A 17,849-nucleotide genomic window follows, 5' to 3' on the forward strand; every position below is an offset into this window, starting at 1 on the left:
AAAACACTGCTGAAAGAAATCACAGGTGACACAAATGAATGGAAACACATCCCATGCTTATGGATGGGTAGAATCAATATTGTGAAAATGACCTTACTGCCAAAAGCAATTTATAAATTCATTGGAATTCCCATCAAAATACCATCATCATTCTTCACAGAACCAGAAAAAATATCATAAAATTCACATGGAACAAAAAAGAGCCCACATAGCCAAAGCAAGACTAAACAAAAATAATAAATCTGGAGGGATCACATTACCCAACTTAAAACCATACTGTAAGGCTGTAGTTACCAAAACAGCATGTTACTGGTATAAAAACAGGCACTTAGACCAATGGAACAGAATAGAGAACCCAGAAATAAAGCCAGATACTTAACAGCCAACTGATCTTCGACGAAGGAAACGAAAACATAAAGTGAGGAAAAGACACCCCCACATTCAACAAATGGTTCTGAGAAAATTGGCAAGCCACATGTAGAAGAATAAAAATGGATTCTCATCTATCATCTTACACAAAACTCAACTCAAGATGGATCAAAGACTTAAATCTAAGACCTGAAACCATACAAATTCTAGAAAATAACATCGAAAAAAATCTTTCTAGACATTGGCTTAGGCAAATACTTCATGACCAAGAACCCCAAAGCAAACACAACAAAAGCAAAGATAAATAGATGGGACTTGTTAAACTAAAAAAGGCTACTTCACAGCAAAAAAATAACCAGCAAAGTAAACAGACATCCCACAGAGTGGGAGAAAATATTCACAAACTATGCATCCATTAGACAAAGGATTAATGTCCAGAATCTACAAGGAACTCAAACAAATCAGCAAGAAAAAACCAAATAATCCCATCAAAAACTGGGCTAAGGACATGAATAGACAATTCTCAAAAGAAGATATACAAATGGCCAACAAATATATGAAAAAATGCTCAATATCACTAATTATCAGATAAATTCAAATCAAAACCACAATTCAATACCACTTTACTCCTGCAAGAATGGCCATAATTAAAAAATTTAGAAAAAGATGTTGATGTAGATATGGTAAAAAGGGAACACTTTTACACTGCTGGTGGGAATGTAAACTAGCACAACCACTATGGAAAACAGTATGGAGATTACTTAAAGAACTAAAAGTAGAACTACCATTCGATCCAGCAATCTCACTTTTCCTCTGGGTAGAGGAAAAGAAGTCATTATATGAAAAAAAAAACCAACAAAACACTTGCACATGCATGTTTACAGGGGAACAATTCACAATTGCAAAAATATGCCACCAGCCTAAATGCCCATCAACCAACCAGTGAATAAAGAAAATGTGGTATGTATACCATGGAATACTACTCAGCCATAAAAAGGAATGAAATAATGGCATTCGCAGCAACCTGGTTGGAGTTGGAGACGATTATTCTAAGTCAGGTAACTCAGGAATGCAAAATCAAAGATCATATGTTCTCACAAGTGGGAGCTAAGCTATGGGAATGCAAAGGCATAAGAATGATATAATGGGTCAGGCGTGGTGGCTCACACCTGTAATCCCACCACTTTGGGAGGGTGAGGCAGGCAGATGGCTTGAGGTCAGGAGTTCAAGATCAGCCTGGCCAACATGGTGAAACAACATGTCTACTAAAAATAGAAAAATTAGCCAGGCGTGGTGGCACGTGCCTGTAATCCCAGCTGCTTGGGAGGCTGAGGCAGGAGAATTGCTTGATCCCGGGAGGTAGAGGTTGCAGTGAGCCAAGATTATACCACTGCAATCCAGCCTGGGTGACAGAGCGAGACTCTGTCTCAAAAATAAATAAATAAATAAATAAATAAATAAATAAATAAATAAATAAAATGATATAATGGACTCAAAACTTGCGGGGGAAAGTGGGAGGTAAGGGATACAAAACTACACATTGGGGGCAGTGTACACTGCTCAGGTGATGGGTGCACCAAAATCTCAGAAATCTCACCTAAAGAACTTATCCATGTAACCAAACACCACCTGTTCCCCAAAAACTATTGAAATAGTAATAATAATAAAAATAATTTTAAAAAATAATGTAGTAGGCTTCCCATCTATTTCACTTCTAAGAACACCATGATTAATTGGCCAATGCTGTAGTCTATACAAGTCAGAGTATTCTGAAGGTTGCTCTGACTCTGCTGTTCATCATAACTATGCTCACCATGCCTTTGGCAGTTGAGTGCTGCCACTTGACCCATGCTACCCTGGGATCCAGTTACTCCCACAGCATTTAATTTTACCAATTGAGTGACTGTGGTTCCTACAGCAAGGTCTGGCCTGCAGAGAAGAGCAATCACAGAGCTTTTCAAGGATGTTGGGGCTCCACTTGGAAATCTATTTCTTAAAGTATTGGCGAAGGTTATGTCTTCTGAACTCTCCCAAAGTGGGTGAGTCAGTCTTAAATGGCAAATCTTCCCTAACTACATTCCAATCTCCTTAAGCCTCTTAAGTTCTTCCTGTATGTTAAATCAAGAGATAATAGGCATCTCCAGCTTACCCACCATGAGTCATCTTTTGATCCATCTTTCAGCGAAACACCCAAACTGTTAGAGCCATAACTCCCTGAGTTGCAACATTAAATGAAGGCTGTCTGCTTAGTAGGTCAATATCAATAAATTCAGCCTGATCCAACTTTATGTTCCTTCCAATACTATACCAAACCTTCAATATCTATTCCAACACATGTTCCCCAGATTTCTTCTTGTATAAATTGGAAGATTTTCAACTGCTTCTTTTGGAATGTAGTACACCTCCTCATGGGTCACACTTTGTACCTCACCTTTAGGGGGCCTGCTGGGGCTTCAGTCTAGTTATAAGTCTAGAAGCAAAGAGGGGTGGTGGATAGGTCCTGAGAAAAATCTGAATTGTCTTGCTTGACAACTGTCTTAGGGAATGCCATTACCATTTTCTCAGGAAATGCAAAGTTAATCCCCTCAGACAGAGGTGGAAAGGCAGATGCTGCTGTGGGTCGGGGTTGGGATGCCACTGCTGCTAGGGGTGAAGAAGCAACTTCCACTGGCATAAAAGACTCATCCAAATTTAGGAGTTCAATGTCCCCAACTTCATCAGAGTCTTTCCACACAACCACATCCAACCTTACAGGATCCCATTCTTTCCCAATCAATGCTCTCACTTTAACAGTAAATACTCTGCAAGACAGGGAGCTCAACTTTTATTGTAATTCAGCCAATTATATTATGAAAATTTGTGTTTGGTTTTTAGCAATTTTGTCCCTGTGGCTACAGGACATAAGATTCTCCCTCAGGATATACCTAGAAACTCTAAGGTCATGTATGCATTGCTTGAGCCTAGAATTTGAATCTCTGAGCTCATCCTTTTCTTTCATCACTTTGTCCAGTGACATTAGGAGCAACCAACTGATATCATTATATTCCTTAGTTTTCCACAAATGTTTGAAAGTATCGTATACAGGGTCACTAAGTTATTTGCCCAATTATAAGTGGTTAATTAGGTGTATCCAATGCAGACATTTTGCTTATCTCTATAAACAGTTAATGCCATGGGCTATCAGTGCTTTCTGTACTACTGGAAATAGAGTTTTTAGCATTTTTAAGTCTAATCGGATTAAAAAGCCAATTCCCAAAACCAATTCAGGAGACTCATCCTTAAAATTCTCTTCCTCTGGAACCACTCTTGGTATCAAAATCTATATTACAGTTCTCCAAAGAAACCAAACCAATAGAACGGATGGATAGACTAAGATAGCTAGCTAGCTAGCTAGCTAGCTAGATAGATAGGAGAGGAGATTTAATAGGGGAATTGGCTCATATTATTACAGAGGCTGAGAAGTCCCACAATATGCTGCCTGTAAGCTGGAGAACCAGGGAAGCTGGCAGTTTGGCTTAGTCCAAGTCTGAAGGTTTGAGGACCAGGGGAGCCAATGTAACTCTCAGTCTGAGGCCAAATGTCCGAGAACACAGGGAACCAGTGGTACAAATCCAAGAGTCCGAAGACCAGAGAATCTGGAGTTCTGATGCTCAAGGGCAAAAGAAGATGGGTGTCCCAGCTCCGGAAGAGAGAGAGAGAGCAAGTTCACATTTTCTCTGTTTGTTGTTATTGTTGTTCTATCTGGGTCCTCAGATGATTGGATGATACCTCCCCATATTGGGTAAGGACAGATCTTCCTTATTCAGTCCACTGATTCAAATGTCAATCTCTTACTGAAACATCCTCACAGACAAATCCAGAAATAATGCTCTATCAGCTATCTGGGTATCCTTTAATCCAGTCAAGTTGACACCTAAAATTAACCATCACCATATGTCAAACAGCACTTTAGCAAGCTGACTATTCTATTTCTACTTACCTGGTGATCAATTAGCCATTGCCACAGATTTTTGTGGGTCAAAACATTCAGATTACCATTCTGTTCTTGTGTGCTACTGTGATAATGGTCCCTATCTTGTCCACCTGACTTTTACCACTTTGGGATCCCATTGTTTCTATTTGAGGTCAGGGGACCTAATTGTATTGCAGTATCCCTCACCATTATTTCTGGCCTTTAGAATATAGCCACCATTGAGCTTATCAAGGATGCAGTTGCTCTGCTTACCAATTCATACTTTTATTAATTTTTTTTATTTTGAAGCAATTACAAGTATACAGAAAACTTATGGAAAAGTGGTAAATACAAATGACATTTTTTTCTGGAAACTTTTTAGAATAAATTGCCAGCCTGCTGCTCGTTCACCCCTAAATACTTGTGTGTATTTCCTCAGATATTTAAGTGTGTATTTCTGACAAACAAGGACATTCTCCCATATAATCACAAGTCAACCATCAGTATCAGGAAATTAACACTGCTACATTATTACCATCTAATCCTCAGACCCCATTCAAGTTGTGACAATTGCCCATCAGAGTAAAAGGATTCAAGACAGAATTATAGGTTGCATTAAGTTGTAATGTATCTTTAGTCCCCTTTAGTCTGGAATGTTTCCTCAGTCTTTCCTTAACTTTTATAATCTTGAAACTTGTGAAGATTACAGTTATTTTGGAGACTGTCCCTGAATTTGGATTATTCTAATATTTCTTCATGATTAGATTCATGTTATGTATCTCTGGTGGCTTTAATATTTGTCAACAAGTTAGGCTGAACTGCATTTTCCAGAATTCCCTTTTCTCTATGCTTCTTATTAGGGTGGGCCACAAAAGATTCCTGTGAGAGATTTGGAGGATGGAAGTGAAGCAATAGCCGTTTTGCAGCTCACACATTTGCTGCTTATCTGCTGGCTCACCTTTTTTGTATGGAGCACATCTGGGCCTACAACTGCTCCACCTTCCCCTAGGTCCTCCTTCAACTCCTTCGACTCCTGAGCCAGGTATGTGTTTTACTCTGAGGTGAAGGGCCTGGCTTCTGCAGGATCTCCACACCACTAAGGTCAGAGGCAACAAGAACTGCCAGCTTGGGCTTGCGTGTTGCAGCGGGGGTTGCAGTGAGCTGAGATTATGCCACTGCATTCCAGCTTAGGTGACAGAGCAAGACTCCATCTCAAAAATAAAAATAAAAAAGATAAGAGTAGTTTAAGGCCAGGCATGGTGGCTCACGCCTGTAATCCCAGGACTTTGGGAGGCTGAGGCAGGAGGATCACGAGGTCAGGAGATCGAGACCATCCTGGTTAACACGGTGAAACCCTGTCTCTGCTAAAAAAAAATACAGGGCGTGGTGGCGGGCGCCTGTAGTCCCAGCTACTCAGGAGGCTGAAGCAGAAGAATGGCGTGAACCCGGGGGGCAGAGCTTGCAGTGAACCGAGATTGCGCCACTGCACTCTGGCCTGGGCAAAAGAGCGAGACTCCATCTCAAAAAAAAAAAAAAAAAGTAGTTTACACATCACAGTTACAGGGTTGTAATATTCTACTGTTTTTCTGTGTACTTACTGTTATCAGTGAATTTTGTACTTTTAGGTTTGGGCATTAAAGATTTAGGTATTTATTATAGTCTTCACAGTTTAGGCTTGTTTGTACCCATCCTTCTTGGACAGATTTCCAGATATTCAAAAGGACTTGGGTGTTGTGATCTAAGCTTTATCTACTTTAGGGGGCACCCCAAGCTCAGTAACACTGTAGTTCTTGCAGGCTCTTAGAGGTACCACCTTGATGGTCTTGGACAAGATCTGGGAGAATTCTCTGGATTACCAGGCAGAGACTCTTGTTTTCTTTCCTTACTTTCTCCCAGACAATCTCTCTCTCTCTCTCTGTACTGAGCCACCTGAAGCTGGAAGTTGAGTGACAGAAGCACTCCTGTGGCCAGTACCACTATGACTGCATTGGGTCAGACCTGAAGCCAGCACAGCACTGGGTCTCACCCAAGGCCTGCTATGTCCACTCTCTGGTTACCACCTATGTTTGCTCAAGGCCCTATGGCTCTACAATCAGCAGGTGGCAAAGCCAGCCAGGCCTGTGTCCTTCTTTTCAGGGCCATGTGTTCCCCCAGGCCCCGGGCACATCCAGAGGTACTGTCTGGGAGTCAGGGACTAGACTGAAAAACCATAGACATCTATTTGGTGTTCTACCATACTGGGCTAAGCTGGCACTCAAACCACAAGATGCAATCCTTTCTACTCTTCCCTCTCCTTTCCAAAGGCAGAGGTTCCTACCCCATGGCCACCATGGGGAGTATTGCCAGACTACCACTGATGTTCACTTAAGGCCAAAGGGCTCTTCAGTCAGCTTGTGGTGAATGCTGCTTGGCCTTGGACTCACCCTTCAGGGCAGTGGGCTCCCCTGTGGCCCAGGGCAGGTCCAGAAATCCCATCTAAGAGCCAAGTCCTGGGATCAGGGACCCTAAGAGCCCACTTAGTGCTCTATTCCCCTGTGACTGAGCTGTTACCTAAGGTGTGAGACAAAGTCCCCTTTACTTTTCCTCTGCTTTTCTCAAGAAGGAGTCTCAAAGAGCAGTCTCAATCCCATAGCCATCACAGCTGGGAATGTGCTGAGTCTCACCTGAAGCCAGCAGGTCTCAGAGTCTCACCAAAGGCCCTCAATGTAGTACCTGGGTGTTGTTGCTGGTCATTCAGGGCCCAAGAGCTCTTTAGTTAGCAGGTGATGAAGCCTGCCAGGAATGGGTCCTTCCCTTTAAGGCAGTGAGTTCCCTTCTGGCCCAGCGTATGTCTAGAAATGTTATCCAGGAGCTAGAATCTGAAAAGAGGGCCTCATGGCTCTGACTCATGCCCTATCCTGCTGTGGCTGAGCTGGTACCCAAGATGCAAGACAAAGTCTTCCCTACTCCTCCCTTTCCTCTCCTCAAGTGGAAGGAAGGGGTCTCTTTTGGAGCCACAAGCTGAGCAGCCTCAGGTTAGGAGAAGAGTGATACCAGCACTCCTTCAGCCACCCTGACTGGTGTCTCAGCAGGTTGCATGCTCCCCTGCAGTCCAATGTCTCTGGCCCCAGTTAAGCACTAGGGCTTTCCTAGGAGTTATAGTCCTTGAGGTCTAGACTGCCTTTCAAGATTATTTAGAGACCCAGAGCACTTTAGCCCACAGTGGTGAGGCTGTGGAGACTAAAGTTCCAACTGCTGGGATCAGAAATTACCCTCTGGCTAGGGCTGGTTAAATGCTCCCTCTTTGGGTACACATCAAGCTGAGTTTGGTCTGGTTTTCCTTTCTGCTCTAAAAGGACAGCACTGAGTTCAAAGCCTCACAATTGCTGTGTTCTTCCTCCCCCAGCACCCAAAGATGCTCTCTGCACCACACAGCTGCTGCCAGGGGTTGGGGGAGGAGTGGCATTGGCAATTCAAGACTGTTTCTCCTATCTCTTCAGTGCCTCTTTCAGCAAATGAAGTTAAAACCAGGTACTGTGAGTGCACATCTGATATTTGGTTCTTATGAAGGTGCTTTTTTTGTGTAGATAGTTGTTAAACTGGTGTACTTGCAGGGGGGATGATTGGTGGAGCCTTCTATTCTTCCATTTTGCTCCACCTCCCTCCTCTGATCTCTATAGGTATTTTCTTTGTGGTTGCCATTGTAATTACATAAAACAGCTTAAAGTTATAACAATCTATTTTGAACTTATAACAACTTAATTTCGTGACACAAAATATCTCTTTAATATTGCATACCATTAACATAGATTTAAAATTACTTTTTCTGCTCTTGTTTTTAAATGCTAGATAAGATTTTTAAAGTGATTTATGTACCTATATTAAAATACTACGTACAGGATTCTACATTTATCTGTATATTAACCTTTACCACAGAATTTTATATTTTCGTATGGTTTCACATTGCTGTTTATTGTCTTTTTCTTCAACTTGACAGACTTTCTTCAGCATTTCTTATAGGACAGGTCTAGTGTGATTAACTCCCTCAGCTTTTGTTTATCTCAGAAACTCTTCATTTTGCCTCCATTTTTGAAGGACAGTTTTGCCAGATATAATATTATTGAGTAGCAGTTTTTTATCTCAGAATTTTGAATATGTCGGTTCTATCCTGCAAGGTTTCTGCTGAAAAATCTGTTGACAATCTATTAGAAGCGCACTTTTAAATGACAAGTTGTTTTTCTTTTGCTGCTTACAAGATTCTCTCTTTGTCTGTGACTTTTTATAGTTTGATTATAATGTGCCTCAGTATAGGTCTCTTTATATTTATCCTAATTGAATTTCTTTGAGCTTCTTGAATGTGTATGTCTTTCTCTCCTCTGATATGGGAAGTTTTCAGCCATTAGTTCTTCAAATAGTTCTTCAAATTCTCTGCTCCTTCCTCTTTTTTTTCCCCCCTCAAGGACTCCCATAATGCATACATTGTTACACTTGAGAGTCCTTTAGGCTCTGTTCAGTTTTTCATTCTTTTTTTCTTTTGGCTCCTCTGTCTAGATAATTTCAATTTCCTGTCTTCAAGTTCACTGATTTGTTCTATCTGGTCAAATCTGCTGTTGGACTTCTATCGTGAGGTTTTCAATTCAGTTATTGTATTCTTCAGTTTCAGAATTTCTGTTTGGTTCTTCTTCATGGTTTTTATGTCTGTTGATATTCTCATTTTGTTCATTTTCCTGATTTTATTTAGTTGTCTGTACTCTCTTTTAATTCACATTGAGCATCCTTATGGTGGTTATTTTAAAATTCTTCCTCTGGTAATTCACTTATCTCTACTTCTTTAGGGACAGTTTCTGAATATTAACTTGTTCTTTTGTTGGGTCATGTTTCCTTGTTTCTTTGTATGCCTTGTTATCATCTGTTGGGACTTCAGCATTCACGAAACAGCCACCTCTTGCAGTCTTTGGAGTCTGGTTTCATACAGGGAGGACTTTCTCCAATTAGATCAACTACAGTTCTGGAGACATGTAAAGCTTTCTAAGGCTCCTTCCTGTCTGGGCTTTTGTATGTTAAGCTCCCAATTGAACTTTACTGGCTTCTACTCAGGAGCCCCACCTGGTGTCTATCTGTAGTACTGCAGCCTCGCTGGTGGTTTTATAAGACATAGCACTGGAGCGCCGCCTAGTGTCTATCTGTGATAATGCACTCTGGGGCATACTTAACTCTTTTTCTCCGCAGCCCCCAACCTGGCACCCCATTCTTATCAGTACTTAGCTTTAGCAAGACAGAGACTAGTCCCATAGGAAGCCACCGCCCCCACTCCAGAAAAGTTAGAATGTTGGATATATTTTCCATTCTTCTTTCACTACTCAGGGAGACTTTCCCAAGTCAGGGAGTTGGGAGTTCTTTCCCAATCACACCCGCTATTTTGGAAGAAAGGGCTCTGGCAAGTGAATGTCATGTTTTCTTTGTTACCACACTTCAATTTGGTTGGCTTCACACTAGCCTGTGATACAGAAACTTATTTATTTATTTATTTATTTATTATTTTAAGTTCTGGGATACATGTGCAGAACGTGCAGGTTACATAGGTATACATGTGCCATAGTGGCTTGCTGCACCCATCAACAGTCACCTACGTTTTAAGTCCGGCATGCATTAAGTATTTGTCCTAATGCTCTCCCTCCCCTTGACCCGCACCCCCGACAGGCCCCAGTGTGTGATGTTCCCCCCCCGTGTCCATGTGTTCTCATTGTTCAACTCCCACTTATGAGTGAGAGCATGCGGTGTTTGGTTTTCTGTTCCTGTGTTAGTTTGCTGACAATGATGGTTTCCAGCTTCATCCATGTCCCTGCAAAGGACATGAACTCATTGTTTTTTATGGCTGCATAGTATTCTATGTGTATATGTGCCATATTTTCTTTATCCAGTCTATCATTGATGGGCATTTGGGTTGGTTCCAAGTCTTTGCTATTGTAAATAGTGCTGCAATAAACATACGTGTGCATGTGTCTTTATAGTAGGATGATTTCTAATCCTTTGGGTATATACCCAGTAATGGGATTGCTGGGCCAAATGGTATTTCTGGTTCTAGATCCTTGAGGAATCACCACACTGTCTTCCACAATTGTTGAACTAATTTACACTCCTGCCAACAGTGTAAAAGCATTCTTATTTCTCCACATCCTCTCTAGCATCTGTTGTTTCCTGACTTTTTAATAATCGCCTTTCTAACTGGCATGAGATGGTATCTCATTGTGGTTTTCATTTGCATTTCTCTAATAGCCAGCGATGATGAGCATTTTTTATATGTTTGTTGGTCACATAAATGTCTTCTTTTGAGAAGTGTCTGTTCATATCCTTTGCCCACTTTTTGATGGGGTTGTTTGGTTTTTTCTTGTAAATTTGTTTAAGTTCCTTGTAGATTCTGGATATTAGACCTTTGTCAGATAGAAAGATTGCAAACATTTTCTCCCATTCTGTAGGTTGCCTGTTCACTCTGATGGTAGTTTCTTTTGCTGTGCAGAAGCTCTTTAGTTAGATTCCATTTGTCAATTTTGGCTTTTGTTGCCATTGCTTTTGGTGTTTTAGTCATGAAGTTTTTGCCCATGCCTATGTCCTGAATGGTATTGCCTAAGTTTTTTTCTACGGTTTTTATGGTTTTGGGTTTTACATTTATGTCTTTAATCCACCTTGAGTTAATTTTTGTATAAGGTGTAAGGAAGGGGTCCAGTTTGTTTTCAGCATATGGCTAGCCAGTTTTCCCAGCACCATTTATTAAATAGGGAATTATTTCCCCATTGCTTGTTTTTGTCAGGTTTGTCAAAATCAGATGGTTGTAGATGTGTGGTATTATTTCTGAGGCCTCTGTTCTGTTCCATTAGTCTATATATCTATTTTGGTACCACTACCATGCTGTTTTGGTTACTGTACCCTTGTATTATAGTTTGAAGTCAGGTAGCGTGATGCCTCCAGCTTTGTTCTTTTTGCTTGTCTTTGCTATACGGGCTCTTTTTTGGTTCCATATGAAATTTAAAGTAATTTTTTCTAATTCTGTGAAGAAAGTCAATGGTAGCTTGATGAGAATAGCATTGAATCTATAAATTACTTTGGGCAGTGTGGCCATTTTTAAGATATTTATTCTTCCTACCCATGACCATGGAATGTTTTTCCATTGTTTGTGTCCTCTCTTATTTCCTTGAGCAGTGGTTTGTAGTTCTCCTTGAAGAGGTCCTTCATGTCCCCTGTAAGTTGTATTCCTAGGTATTTTATTCTCTTTGTAGCAATTGTGAATGGGAATTCACTCATGATTTGACTCTCTGCTTGTCTATTATTGGTGTATAGGAATGCTTGTGATCTTTGCACATCGATTTTGTATCTTGAGAATTTGCTGAAGTTGCTTATTAGCTTAAGGAGTTTTGGGGCTGAGATGATGGGGTTTTCTAAGTACACAATCATGTCATCTGCAAACAGAGACAATTTGACTTCCTCTCTTCCTATTTGAATATCCTTTATTTCTCTCTCTTGCCTGATTGCCCTGGCCAGAACTTAAAATACTACATTGAATAGGAGTGGTGAGAGAGGGCATCCTTGTCTTCTGCCGGTTTTTAAAGGGAATGCTTCCAGCTGTTGCCCATTCAGTATGTTATTGGCTATGGGTTTGTCATAAATAGCTCTTATTATTTTGAGATATTTTATATATTATTTGAGATATTTTGAATCCTACTGAATTCATTTATCGGTTCTAAGAGTGTTTTGGACGAGTCTTTGGGGTTTTCAAAATATAAGATCGTGTCATCTGCAAACAGGGACAATTTGACTTCCTCCTTTCCAATTTGGATGCCCTTTATTTCTTTCTCCTGCCTAATTGCTCTGGCTAAGACTTCCAGCACTATGTTGAATAAAAGTGGTGAAAGTAGGCTTCCTTGTCTTTGTCCAGATCTTAGAAAAAAAGGCTTTCAACTTTTCCTTATTCAGTTTGATGTTAGCTGTGGGTTCGTCATATATGGTCTTTATTGTTTTGAGGTATGTTTTTTTCTATATCTAATTTGTTGATAGTTTTTACCATGAAGAGATGTTGAATTTTATTAAATGTTTTTCCGCATGTGTTGAGATGATTACATGGTTTTTGTCCTTCATTCTGTTGATATGATATATCACATTTATTGATTTGCATATGTTCAACCAGCCTTCCATTCCTGGGATAAATTCTGCTTGATCATGTTGTATAATCTTTTTGATGTGCTGTGGAATGTGGTTTACTAGCATTTTGTTGAGGATTTCTCATCTATGTTCATCAGGGCTATTTGCCTGTAGTTTTCTTTTTTTGTTGTTGTGTCCTTGTCTGATTTTGGTATCAGAGTAATGCTGGCTCTGTAGAATGCGTAGAAAGAATTCCTTCCTCTTCCATTGTTTGGAATAGTTTGAGGATAAATTATGTTGGTTCTTCTTTAAAACTTTGGTATAACTCAGCAGTGAAGCCATCCAGTCCTAGGCTTTTCTTTATTGGGAAACTTTGTATTACTGATTCAATCTAATTGCTTGTTATCAGCCTGTTCATGTTTTCTATTTTTTTCAATCTTGGTGGGTTATATGTGACCAGGAATTAATCCATTTTCTCTAGGTTTTCCAATTTGTTAGTGTACTGTTGTTCATAATATTCTCTAATGATAATTCATATTTCTGTTTTATCACTTGTAATGTCTTCTTTTTTGTTTCTGATTTTATTTATTTGGGTCTTCTCTTTTTCTTTCTTAGTTTAACTAGTAGTTTTTTTTTTTATTTTATCTTTTCATAAAACCAACCTTTTGTTTTCTAGATCTTTTGTATTGTTTTTCTAGTCTCTATTTTGTTTATTTCTGCTCTGACATTTCTTATTCATTTCCTTCTACTAATTTTGGGTTTGGCTTGTTCTTGTTTTTCTAGTTCCTTGAAGTGCATCATTAGGTTGTTTATTTGAAATCTTCTACTTTTTTGACATAGGCATTTATTGCTACAAACTTCCTTCTTAGTACTGCTTTTTCTGTATCCCATAGGTTTGGTATGGTGGGTTTCCATTTTCATTTCTTTCAAGAAATTTTAAAATTTTCTTCTTAATTTCTCCCTTTAGCCATTGGTTGTCCAAAGGCATGCTTAATTTCCATGTATTTGTACAGTTTCCAAAGTTCCTCTTGTTATTGATTCCTAGTTTTATTCTACTATGGTCAGAAAGGATAATTGATATGATTTCAATGTTTTGAATTTTTTGAGACTTGTTTTATGACCTAGCCCATATGGTCCAACCTGAAAAATATTCTATGTGCTGATGACAAGAATGTGTATTCTGAAGTTGTTTGATGAAATGCTCTGTAAATGTCAGTTAGGTCCACCTGGTCTAGAGTGTAGTTTAGCTCTGATTTTTTTGCTGATGTTTCTGTCTGGACAATCTGTCCATTGCTGAAAGTGGTCTGTTAAAACTCCCCTAGTATTATTATATTGTAGTCTATCTCTACCTTTAGATCCATCAGCATTTGCTACACATATTTGGGTGTTCAGGTGTTAGGTGCATATATATTTACAGTTGTTATATACTCTTGCTGAATTGACCTATTTATCGTCATATGATGACTTTGCCTCTTTTTGCTGTTTTTGACTTAAAGTCTGTTTTATCTGATATAAATATAGCTACTCCTGCTCTCTTTTAATTTACATTTGCAGGAAGTATCCTCTTTTCATCCTTTCACTTTCAGTCTATGTGTGTCCTTACATATGAGGTGAGCCTCTTGTTAGACACATATATATGGGTCTTGTTTTTTATCATCCAGTCATTGTATGTCTTTTAATTGAAGAATTTAATTCGTATACATTCAATATTATTATTGATAGGTATGAACTTACTCTTGCCATTTTGTTCATTGTTTTCTAGAGGTTTTTTTTTTTTTCAACTTTTTAGAGTCAGAGGTACATGTACATATTTGTTACAAAGGTATATTGCATGATGCTGAGGTTTGGGGTATGACTGAACATATCACCCAGGTAGTGAGCATAGTACCCAATAGGTAGTTTTTCAGCCCTTTCCCCTCCTCCACCTGCTAGTAGTCACTAGTTTTGTTGCCATCTTTATGACCATGAGTAACTGACGTTTAGCTCCCGCTTGTAAGTGAGAACATGCAGTGTACAGTTTTCTGTTTCTGCATTAGTTCCCTTAGGATAATGGCCTCCAGCTGCATCCACGTTGCTGCAAAGGACATGATTTCATTTTTCCTTATGGCTGCATAGTATTCCATGGTGTATGCACACCACATTTTCTTTATCCAATCCACTGTTGATGGGTACCTGGGTTGATTCCATGTTTTTGCTATTATGAATAGCACTGTGATGAACATATGGATGCATGTGTCATCTTGGTAGAACAATTTATTTTTGTTTGGGTGTATACCCAGTAATGGGATTGCTGGGTCAAATGGTAGTTCAGCTCTTAGTTCTTTGAGAAATCTCCAAACTGCTCTCCACAGTGCCTGGACTAATTTTTACATTTCCACCAGCGATATACAGATGTCCCCTTTTTGCTGCAGCCTCACCAATATCTGTTTTTGTCTTTTACTTTTTAACAAAAGCCATTCTTACTGGTGTGAGATGGTATTTCCTTGTGGTTTTGACTTGCATTTCTCTGATGATTAGAGATTATGAGCATTTTTCATGTTTGTGGGTCACTTGTATGTCTTCTTTCGAGAAGTGTCTGTTCATGTCCTTTGCCCACTTTTCAATGAGGTTATTCACTTTTTGCTTGTTGATTTAAGTTCCCTATAGATTCTGGATATTTCTAGTTGTTTTATAGATCTTTTGCTCCCTTCCTTTTCTCTTGCTTTCTTTCTTAGTTGTTTGATGGCTTTCTGTAGTGGTACATCTTGGGTCTTTTCTTTTTCTCTTTTTTATTTCTATTGTAGGCTTTTGCTTTGTGGTTACCCTGAGGTTTACATAAAACATCTTATACAGCCAGGCACAGTGGTGCATGCCTGTAATTCTAGCTACTTGGGAGGCTGAGACAGGAGGATCACTTGACCCCAGGAGTTCAAGGCTATAGTACACCATGATCATGCCTCTGAATAGCCACTGCACTCCAGCCTGGGCAACATAGTAAGATCCCATCTCTAAAAAAATTTTTTTTAATTAGCTGGCCATCAAATGCCCATCAATCAACAAGTGGATAAAGAAATTGTGGTGTGTGTGTGTGTGTGTGTGTGTGTGTGTGTGTATACACAATATATATATATACACTATATATATATATACACAATATATATATACACATATATATACATGTATATGATGGAATACTACTCAGCCATAAAAAGGAATGAACTAATAGCATTCACAGCAACCTGGATGGGATTGCAGACTATTATTCTAAGTGAAGCAACTCAACAATGGAAAACCAAACATCATATGTTCTCACTCATAAGTGGGAGCTAAGCTATGAGGATGCAAAGGCAGAAGAATGATACAATGGACTTTGGGGACTCAGGGGAAAAGGGTGAGAAGGGGATGAGGGATAAAAGGCTACAATTGGGTTCAGTGTATACTGCTCAGGTAAAATGGGTACACCAAAATCTCACAAATCACCACTAAAGAACTTACTCATGTAACCAAATAGCACCTGTTCCCCAAAAACCTATGGAAATGAAAAATATAAAATTTTTAAAGTTAAAAATAAATATATAAAATAAAAATTAGCTGGGCATGATGGCACACACCTGTGGTCCCAGCTACTTGAAAGGCTGAAGTGGGAGGATCACTTGAGCCCAGGAGTTCAAGCCAGCAGTGAGCCATGATCATGCCACTGCACTCCAGCCTGGGTGACAAAGCAAGACCCAGTCTCAAAAATTAAATTAAATTAAAATTTAAAAAATAAAAACATCTTATACTCATAACAGATTAATTTATCCAATAATAACTTAATTTTGGTTGCATACACAATACTTCCACTTTTACTCCACCTCCTCCCTGTTTTGTTTTTGATGTTACACTTTTATATCATCTTATAACATGTATCCCTTAGCAAATTATTGTAGTCTTAGTTGTTTTTAATGGTTTTCCCCTTTGAACTTTATACTAGAAATATAATTGATTTACCTACTCCTGTTACAATATTAGAGGGTTTTGGATTTGACAATGTACTTACTTTTACCAGTGAGTTTTATACTTTCATATGATTTAGTTACTAATTAGCATCCTATTCCTTCAGGTGAAGAAGTTCATTTAGTTTTTGTAATGCAGGTCTAATGGTAATAAAGTCTCCCAACTTTTGTTTTTCTGAGAAAGTCTTAATCACCCCTTCATTTTTTGAAAGACAGTGTTGCTGGGTATAGTTTTCCTGATTGGTGGTCTTTTTCTTTCAGGGTTTTGTCTATATCACCCCACTCTCTTATAGCTGTAAGGTTTCTGCTGAGAAGTCTATTTATATTCTTATGGAGGTTCCCCTATGATAATTTGCTTTTCCCTTGTTGCTTTCAATACTCTCTCAGTCTTTTAACTTTTAACAATTTGACTATGATGTGTCCTGGTGTGGATCTCCTTAGGTTCATCTTATTTGGTGTGCTATGGACTTCCTGGATCTGGCTTTCCAATTTCTTCCTGGACTTGGGAAGTTTTCTACCATTATTTCTTTGTATATGTTTTCTCTCCCTTTCTCTCTTTTTTCTACTTCTGGCTCTGACTCTGGCTATCAATTATGTGTAAGTTATTTTGCTTGATGGTATCCCATACGTCACTTAAGTTATCTTCACTCTTTGTCATTTTTTCTTTTTGTTCCTCAGATTGAATGATTTCCAGTGTTCCGTCTCCAAGTTCACTGATTCTTTTGACTGCTTGATCTATTCTGTTGTTGAATCCCACTGCTGAATTTTTCAGTTCAGTTATAATATTCTTCTGATCTATGATTTCCATTTGGTTCTTTGTAATACTTTCTATCTCTTTAAGTTATCATCTTGTTCTTCCATTGCTGCTCTGACCCCTGTTAGCATCTTTATGACCATTATTCTGAATTCCCTGTTGGGTAAATTATGAAACTCCACTACCTTTGGGTCAGTTTCTGGAGATTTATCTTGTTCTTTTATTTGGAATATAATCCCGTTTCTTCATTTTTCTTGATTCTTTGTGTTGGTTTCTGCACATTAGATAAAATATCTACTTCTCTCCATCTTGTTTGACTAGCCTTATATAGAAGAAGGTTTTCACCAATCCATGTGGCCAGAGGTTTTAAGCTGCCTCTCTAATCTTTGTGTTTGTCCAGACTGCCATCTCTGTTTTGGATGGATCTCAGGAGCTTAGAATGTGTCACATCTTGTCAGTACCCTGAGACCAGCAAGGTTCTTTAGATATAGCTGGTAAGGTTGGGGTATTGGGCCAGTAGTGGGATTGCTGGATCAAATGGTAGTTCTACTTTTAGTTCTTTAAGGAATCTCCACACTGTTTTCCATAGCAGCTGTACTAGTTTACATTCCCACCAGCAGTGTAGGAGCATTCCCTGATCACCGCATCCATGCGAACATCTACTGTTTTTTGATGTTTTGATTATGGC

The sequence above is a fragment of the Pongo pygmaeus genome, chromosome X (genome assembly GCF_028885625.2).
Source record: "Pongo pygmaeus isolate AG05252 chromosome X, NHGRI_mPonPyg2-v2.0_pri, whole genome shotgun sequence".
Classification (NCBI taxonomy): domain Eukaryota; kingdom Metazoa; phylum Chordata; class Mammalia; order Primates; family Hominidae; genus Pongo; species Pongo pygmaeus.